General features: G+C 33.7%; 1 pseudogene; it reads right to left on the bottom strand.

Moving 5' to 3' along the window:
- Positions 1 to 382: 382 nt before the first annotated feature.
- On the bottom strand, positions 383 to 7138 carry LOC108583981 (annotated as a pseudogene).
- Positions 7139 to 7395: the final 257 nt, after the last annotated feature.

The raw sequence follows: 7395 nt of genomic DNA, 5'->3' as shown, positions 1-7395 counted from the left end.
AGATAAGTATAGTTATGAAGGAGTAGAAAACAGCTAGGTATGCTGTATAAGACAGTTACAAACTTGAAGAGTATGAGATTAGGCCTACCAGTTAAGAAATTATAATATATTTAAGATAAGTGGTCATAAGTTCTGAGAACCTAAAGCAATGCAATGGCAATGAAAAGGTAATCAAGTGATATGAAAGTTTCAAACTAATAGTATGTCAGTAATCTTGAATTAACTTGATAACTAATTTAGTAAAAGAGAATAGACAGTGAAGAGTCAAAGATTAAAATTTTAGGCTTATCTTTCTGGAAAAATAATATGGAGATGTAGTCAAAAAAGTAAAATAATGAGTAAAAGAATCTAATTTTGATCAGTTGGTGAAGGAAATAGGTAAGAGAATGGACCTCGTGCAGTCAGCTTTGACGGTCTAACAGGATAAGTAAATGGAAATGATTACTAATCCTTTGCTCACTTAGGAGAGATTCTTGAGGTCTGAGAGGTTATATTTTAACTCTGACACATAATTGGGTACTATAGATCTATGAATCATGGATGAAAAAGGTGTGAAGGAAGGAGCAGGGAGGAGATATCTATTCCTCTGAAAGATTTGATAAAATAGGTGAAGAGAGGGAATTCAGAATGGGAAGTGGGAAAAATGAAGGTCAATTTCCTTTTTCGTTTTAGTTAAAAAAAATAAGGAATCAGCATCTTCTCAACAGAACCTTAAAATAAATTGACTTCCTTGATTTAAAGTCACTGGGTGAAAATTAATTTCAGTTGGCTAGAAGGAGCTTCTTAGAATTAGGTGTGTAACCAAATTACCTACTCATGTATTTGCATGAACTATGAACTGTGCTTGTTTGTAGGCAACTTATTTATTGTATGGCTTTACCATACACCTATGTCAGTGTTTTTTGTTGTTGTTGTTGTTGTTGTTGCTGTTTTTTAAGTCTTCTGCTCGCATGACTTTCTTTTGAATAATAATATTTACTGTATTGCCTGGGGTCACACAGTAACCCCATGAAATAAGACACGCAGCATAATTGCTATATTCGTTCTTTTCTTAAACTACTAACAGGAAAATCCCTAGCTGCTCTTAAAGGCCACTAAGGTAACATGTGGATATTTCTTTTGAAACATAAAGGTTAAGAAAAAATGTATTTCCCTGTAAGTTATAAACAAGATTAGGACCTTATAAGTAAGTTCTAGCAATCATGTTCCTGCTGAAACCTATAAAGCAAAGTGTCTTTCAAGCCATATAATATCCTTTCTACATCTTCTAGAGCACGCATAGCATTATACCATTTGGCAATCTCTAAACCAGATGGGGATCAATGTTTTTAGTGTGGTACATTATGCTTTGCTATAATAGAAGCCCTAGGTAATAAATGTTTCTGCAACCAATTTAAAGAGAATCCATTATGCAAATATAATAATACCTGCATAAAATCCTTGATGTTACAGTTTAGCATCATGTATCAAGCTTGTTTTAATGACTTCTCAAGATAAGTTTGTTCAAACAAGGGAAAAATAAAATATAATCAACTTGTGTGTAGCCATTGTAGTAAGAGGAAACAGTGGCAATTAAATCTCCAGAATTTATCTTTGAAAATTATGTTTGTTCTGAATATAATCAAGGTTGGATTTAACCAAAGAGTCAATAGACAGTGTTCCAAGTTTTGATGAAAAGACATTTCTTTCTGTGTGGCTTTCTGGTATCTTTTTTCCCCTTCTGCATATTGTATCATATTGAAATATACATATATATTATATATATTACCATAAATGAACATACATATAGATGTAAATGGTATTAGTATGTATTTGTATGTCGACATATGCACAGATACACAAACACACAGACACACACACACATGCACACACGCAGAAATATTTCTTACATCTACTTTCTTGTGGCTAACTAAAATAGTGTAATCTTCCTCTATTGTATTATTCCAGGATAGATATATTAAGGTATCTATTAATTTTTTTATATAACATAATGTGTTAATACATTCATAATCCTCAAAGTGAATGTCCAGAAACATAAATTTTAGTTTCTAGAATAAGTGTTAAATAAAAAACTTAATGTTCAGCATGGGAGCCTGTGTTACTGGTTCTGATTCATCTCTAGAGATGTCAGTTGGCAGTCTCAAAGGCCACTTCTTTGCTGGCCTTTATTCTCCCCACAGCACACATCCAGGAGGAGCCCTGGAACCCTGTAAGATTCTGGCGATACCCTAATATTCCCCTAACATTAACAGCTTCACAATCGTTAGCTGCCTTGGTTGTATCAGCACAAATATCATTCCACCCTTTTCCTCTGTTTCTGATCATTCATTCATCTTCATAAGAAAATACAAGACTTCAGTCCTTTTCTCATACCCAGAATCCCTTGCTACACTGCCTTTCTGTTCCATCCCTCACGTCTTTTGAACACCTGAAACTTTCCACTCTGCCTGCCAGAACCATTAAAATCCCTTGAGTATTTTATGTCTTTTGAGAAAGTACTCCTATATTCCTCTTCCAAGGAAAAATTGCCTGTCCTGTCCAGCTTGCAGAAAGGATGACTCTTTTGTTACCAATATTTTAGAGACCACTGGGTCTGAAGATGAGTAAAATATCATTAAATCACTACCCTTTATCTTGAAGTCATCTAATAATCCATAAGCACTTTCTGGTATTCCTAGGATCTTTAAGTTTCTTGGTGACTGTCTTTTTCCATTAGCACTGATATTATCTTTCTTGGTGTTTCTGACATTCGTGTAGATAATTCAACTAATGCCTTGTACAATAAGCATCATTTTTTTTCTCTTCCAATGACTTAAAGACTCTCATCAAACTTACTCTATTTTAAACTCATTGGCCTCCTCTTTTGTCCCTAGGACAATCCAGACATTCTTGCATCATAGAAATTTGCACATACTGTTCTTTCTGCCCAAATGTTGCTTCACCCTTTGCAAGTGTTAGTTCATTTGTCATCTTCTCAGTGAGTCATTCCCTCTTCAATTTAAAACCAAATACTCACTTCTCCCTGCATTCCTTATCTTCCTTCTTTGATTTATGTTTTCTCTTATTGAAGTTCTCTCCCACTGATATACTGTGCATTTTACTTATTTATTTTATCCATCTGTATTATTCATAGTCTGACACTCACTTTAAAAGATAGCCCCCACAAAAGCAGACAATTTTCTGTTCCTTTCTTTGTTGTATCTTCAATGTCTAGAAGAGTTCTTGGCACAGGGAAGTTTTACAGATAAGAATTACACATAGTCCTTATTTATAAATAGTAACCACTTTATACTACCGTTGACTTAAAACAGACTGTTAATATATTCACTAGTTGATGTATTAATCAACGAATCCATTTATTAAGCATGCACATTTATCTTACTTTGTGAATAATACATTCATCAAAAGAAATCTTTGAAAAGTTGTTTAAACTAGACAAATTAAAGGATAAACCTGAACCTGTTACTGTCTTTTCAATCTACTCATAAGAGATTAAAGTTTAGAATCAGAGCAGAATGAGTACATAGTGCTCAACAGAGCCGGATAGTACCATCTTCCAAACACCAATTGAAATGACAAAAAAACTCAATAAGATATCATATCTTGATGCATTCTTCACTTTTCTAAAAAATCGTAAAATCATCCAAATGAAAACCAACTAAATTACAAAGTTTCTTTATAATGCTCAAATAACCTAGTCCAAGAAACACTATAGTTTAATGTGAAGAAACCTTCCTACTTTTTGTGTTAGCAAGAAAGGTATGAGTTCTTACAGACAGATAAATAGAACTATAAATATATTGGCACTTACTATACATAGTCACTGAAGTGAAATTCTTAATTAGAAATATACCTAGTTAATAATATTTCTATGAGCCAAGAATAGATTTTTATAAAATCTCAATTGTAGATCCTTCTACTCTAGACTCATCAATGTTAAATTTGAGAAGTTGTTCAATATAACCTGATCACTCTGCCATTAAGTTATTTCCTTCTCCCTCACTGCATAATTGATGATGTCATGGTAGGCTCTTAGTGCCCTAGATCTGGGCTTATAAGATTTAGCAATAAAATCAGGAATTCCAAGTAAAATTAAACTTTAGATAAACAACATTTATTTTTTCAAGCATTATTATGTTTCATGTAATATTTGGGACACAGTTATGCTAAAATTTATTTGCTTTTTCTCTGAAATTCAAATTTAACTGATCAGCCTCTATTTTATTTGGCAAGCATAGTTGGGCTTCCTCTACAACTATACTCAGGTATGAAAAAATGAGCATAAACACATAAATAGGCCTACCAAATTGATTTTAATAGCTTAATTCTCACTCTATTTAAAAGAATATTGTCTTTGAAACACATAGTTTCCTTTCTATGGAAGAAGTGTGCCACTCTTAATGAGACTAACATAGAAAATGGGAAAACTTATATCTTGTTTTTAAATTTTGCGGTTAGGATTATCCCTAGGAAAAAAATAAGAAGGAATATCTAACTGGACTCCTAAGATTTTTCCCTAGAGGAATTTCTCCTTTCCTGCACTTCCAATTATCCAATGTTCTTGACAGTTGTGATTTTTCTAGGCATAGATTATAAAGAATGACTGAATCAACTCATATTCTATCAACCACTCATTCTTTGGTCTCTGCCACTGACTTACATGAGTGAATACACACACACATAGACACGTGTTTCTGAATGGGTGTACAATGATTATTCCTTCCTATGGTAAAAGAGATAAACAAATAAATCTCAAAATATCTTTCCTTTAAAAGAAAAATCCAGAACCTTACGTGGCAATCCAAATTTATTGAACTACTGATGATAAGTTATACAACATTGTACCACTTTAATTAAGGATTTTGGTTTACATTTAGCCACCTCAAAGTAGCTGTAACATTAGGGTGGTCGATTTAAATACTGTGGCTCCCTAATAGACAGACACGCAGTCTTTACATGGAAAAGCTAATGCACACAAAGTAACAAGGTATTGTAAATAAAGCAGCAACAGTTATGCAAGTTGGGCCTTGAGATCATTTACACATGATAAAATCACTTCCCACATTGGCATCCACAGTACTTATATATCGTTTAGCACAGGGGTGTCTAATCTTTTGGCTTCCCTGGGCCACATAGCAAGAAGAAGCATTGTCTTGTGCCATACATCAAATACACTAACACTAGCAATCGCTGATGAGCTTAAAAAAATCAAATCGCCAACATTCTCATAATGTTTTAAGAACATCTACAAATTTGTGTTTGGCTGCATTCAAAGCCATCCTGGGCTGCATGCAGCCTATGGGCCATGGGTTGAACAAGCTTGATTTAACATATCGACCAAAACATTACATACATGATACAATCACTAACAGGCAAAAATACTAAAACTGTATATTTAGTATATCAAATACACTTATGCATAAGCAAGTAAGGGATTCACAATGAGAATCTACAGATGTAGAAGCCTGAAATGATTTACAAAAAATGTTAACTCATCAAAAAATTGCTTGAAAATATATACTTCTTGTTGTAGACCCCTACTATCCATAAAAGTATAAACATTGTTCACCAGGTAAACAAAAAAGCAAACATATAGTAAGAGATTTGAAAAATCTTGACCTTTCCTTCCCAACAGATATGAAAGGCAACATGTTTAATCTAAGACATTATACTGATGGGACTACCATATTTTAAAGACAAGATTACTGACTCCACAGTTTTTTTGAAAACTTATAAAACTATATATCTATGTTGATCCAAGTACTTATTTTGTACAATACAATGATAAAGACCTTGAATTTATTTTTAAAAATTACAATAAAAGCTACAAGTATCAAAGAAGGAAAGTTATCTAGGATAGTCTTTATAGGAGCTCTTTGGACTTTCTTTTATTATGCTAAAGTAGTGGTATGTTTAGGATTTACATTATTGTACTCTTCAATACAAAGTATGGGGCATGTTAAAGGATACAGCACATCATTTTCAGACATTTACCACGTTAGTAGATGAAGAATTTTTCTTAGTGTATTTGATATAGATCTGATTTTACTAGCTATATACTTAGGACTATTATATGAATAAAAATCTAACTTGTGATATTGAAACATGATAAGAATTTGCAAACTGATGTAGGAGCTTTCATCCACCTCTTAAGGGACACCACAATAGGAAAGTCTAAGATGTTGGTAGGTTTAACAAAGTTGGAATGCACTGTTGAATCAGGCAACAGTTCTTCAGACCTAGCTCAGAGCTACAAGGCATTCAGTGTATTAAACCAGATGACGTGACTTTTTGCAAGCCTTCCCAGCCACTGGAATTTTTGTTAATTTGTTGCACTGGGTAATAGCTAATTAACATTTACTTGTAATTTTGAAGAAGATTATAAGCATGCAGTGTTGGCCCACTGTCTTGCTAGATTTTGACCTTGTTCTTTTTCTACAACTCTTTCATCTTCCAAGTCACAATTATTACTGACAAGAATCATTGCAACATCATCAATGTCTTTAACTTGAAGAATCTTTTCTCTTAGATCTTGGGAATCATTAAATGTGGACATTGCTATGATGAAATAAACTAACGCAAAGCCTTGTTTGTTTTGCATGTACAAAGCCCTCATTGCTGAAGATTTTTCTGTTTTTGTGGCATCCAAGATTTTAAGCATACACTGTTGTGCATCTATTTCAAGTTGCTTTCTGTAAGAGTCTTCAATCGCAGGATCATAATTTTCAACATAATTTCCTTGGACAAATTGTAAAGGCAGAGCAGACTTTCCAATGCCTCCTGAGCCAAGAATGACTAGCTTATACTCATGCGTGATACAAACTTGTCACAACCTAATGCTTCCTATCCAGTCACTGGGTCCCTGCAGCCAGTTTCACCCCACACTGCCTCTTGATGGTGCTAACATGGCCCTGCCACTGCAGTCCTTCTGGCTGGTTTACACACTTGGCTCTGCAAGTCTTAAGATTTCTTAAGAAAATTTTAATGGATATGAAAAGAAAGAAATGTTTGTTTCGACTTTGTTTTCATTTCTTCCTACCTTTGATTAAATTGTATCTCTGTAGTGAGGCATAATTTCAGTATTCATATATCTTTCTTCTCTATTAGTAATACCTTTCTCATTTTTGCATTCTGCCATTGAGATATTTTTCTCTCCAAGAAACTATAAAAATCAGAGCCTGATAAAGCCCTGAAAAGTGTTTATGATATTTAGTTCCCTTTAAGTTAAAACAAACAACAAAATAACATTAACACTTTCTACCTGCTTGTTCAAGATTCCCTAATATACGCCCCAGGGCCACTACTCAGACTCAGATAAGTCTTTAATCCAGAGTGAACTCATCATCATTTGGGTGAATGATGGGCCCCATTGAAGACTGAGATAGTAAGTGCTGT

Source organism: Papio anubis, chromosome 2 (assembly GCF_008728515.1).
Source record: "Papio anubis isolate 15944 chromosome 2, Panubis1.0, whole genome shotgun sequence".
NCBI classification, from domain to species: Eukaryota; Metazoa; Chordata; class Mammalia; order Primates; family Cercopithecidae; genus Papio; species Papio anubis.
This window is presented reverse-complemented; position numbering and strand designations above follow the sequence as displayed.